Raw genomic sequence first — 2,319 nt, forward strand, 5'->3', positions numbered from 1 at the left:
ATTGCCTTGGCGATACGGGCTCTTTTTTGGTTCCATATGAAATTTAAAGTAGTTTTTTCTAATTCTGTGAAGAAAGTCAATAGTAGTCTGATGGGAATAGCATTGATTCTACAAATTACTTTGGGAAGTATGGCCATTTTCACCATATTGATTCTCCCTATCCATGAGCATGGAATGTTTTTCCATTTGTTTGTGTCCTCTCTTATTTCGTTGAGCAGTGGTTTGTAGTTCTCCTTGAAGAGGTCCTTCACATCCCTTATAAGTTGTATTCCTAGGTATTTTATTCTCTTTGTAGCAATTGTGAATGGGAATTCACTCATGATTTGGCTCTCCATTTGTCTATTATTGGTGTATAGGAATGCTTGTGATTTTTGCACATTGATTTTGTATCCTGAGACTTTGCTGAAGTTGCTTATCAGTTTAAGGAGATTTGGGGCTGAGACGAAGGGGTTTTCTAAATATACAATGATATCTTTTTGACAATTTTTAACTTGTCAAAAAGACAGAATTTTAACCACAGACATCTGATGTGGAGTCTGTACTCCTAACCTGCCATTGGCCTCCTAGAGCTGCTGTAACAAACTGCCACAATCTAGATGTCTTTGAAAAAAAAACGGGATGTATTGTGTCATGGTTCTGGAGGCTAGAAATTTGAAATCAAAGTCTTGGCCCTTCTAAGGGCCCTGGGGAAGAATCTATTCCATGTCTTTCTCTAACTTCTGGTGACAGCAGGCAACCCTCAGTGTTTCTTGGCTTGTAGATAACATCGCTCTAACCTGAGCCTTCACCTTCACACAACATTCTCCCATGTGTGTCTGTGTCCAAATTTCCCTCTCCTTATTAGGACACTAGTCATATTGGATTAAGGCCCACTTTAATGACTTCATCTTAACTTGATTAAATCTGCAAATATCCTATTTTCACTTTATATGGAAATAGGTTAGGACCGCAGCAGATCTTTTTTAGGCAAACAGTTCAACCCATAATATAACCACTAGGCCATGCTGCCTCTCATAATGTCAATTTCAGGAAAAAAAACAAAAAAACAAAACAAAAAAACAAAAAAAAACCTACTGAACCTTCTCAGAGATATTTTCTAGTGTTTGCATATTGTTTTTCATTTAGCAACATGAAATCACATCCTGCTATCTATACTGGCAACTGAACAATTCCAGACCAGGAAAAAAAAAAAAAGGTACCTGTGTGATGGTTAATACTGAGTGTCAACTTGATCGGACTGAAGGATGCAAAGTCTTGATCCTGGGTGTGTCTGTGAGGGTGTTGCCAAATGAGATGAACATTTGAGTCAGCGGGCTGGAAAAGGCAGAACTATCCTTAATCTGGGCGGGTACAATCTAATCAGCTGCCAGCACGACCAGAATAAAAGCAGGCAGAAGAATATAAAAACGCTAGACTGGCTTAGCCTATGAGCCTACATCTTTCTCCTGTGCTGGCTGCTTCCTGCTCTTGAACATCGGAATCCAGGTGCTTCATCTTTGCAACTCAGACTGGCTTCCTTGCCCCTCATCTTGCAGACAGCCTTTTGTGGGACCTTGTGGTCATTTGAGTTAAACTACTTAATAAACTCCCCTTTATGTAGACATTTATTCTATTAGTTCTGTCCCTCTAGAATACTCTAATACACAAAGAGTCTCTCTGACCCACCCTACTGCCAAATCCTGATTCTGGTAGTGACTGTTTGGAAATGAGTGTATATAAGTCTTGAACTTCATTTTGCACCAAGTTGACCCTCTGAAGCAGATTTGGCCCAAAGCTACTGTAAGACATCTGGAAGCAAGTCACACAAAGAATTTTAGAATATCCTGGCAGAAAAAGCCCTGATAGGTCCAACCACCACATTTCATAGGTGATTAGCATGAGTGTCAATGACCTATCTGACATCACATGGCTAATTATGACAGCAGGAAGAGAATGCAGTCTCCTGGCCCACAGCCTAAGTCTCTTCTCAGGCCTTCTAGGGCTGCTGGTCTTCTGTCTGTGTCCAGTGTGCCAAGGGTGCTCCTGAGGCTCTGCACTATCTTGGACTCCCAAAGAGGTGGGAATATCCAGCAAGCGGTGCACACATGCTCCAAGACAAGTGCTCCCACCCCATTTGCCTTCTGAAGTATCTCATTCTACAGTGAAGCTGAGCAACATCAGGCTGGGTAGCAGGAATGTTCCAAGTGCCAGGGTTTTACACATGGCCCCAGGAGCCTACTTTCACTCTAGGATCCTCGGTTGTAAATGACACCTTAACAGCACTTCCTTTCTGCACTCGTTTCAGTTTGACAATTCAGATATGAAAACATTTGCCAAAAA

Source organism: Macaca nemestrina, chromosome 11 (assembly GCF_043159975.1).
Source record: "Macaca nemestrina isolate mMacNem1 chromosome 11, mMacNem.hap1, whole genome shotgun sequence".
Classification (NCBI taxonomy): Eukaryota; Metazoa; Chordata; class Mammalia; order Primates; family Cercopithecidae; genus Macaca; species Macaca nemestrina.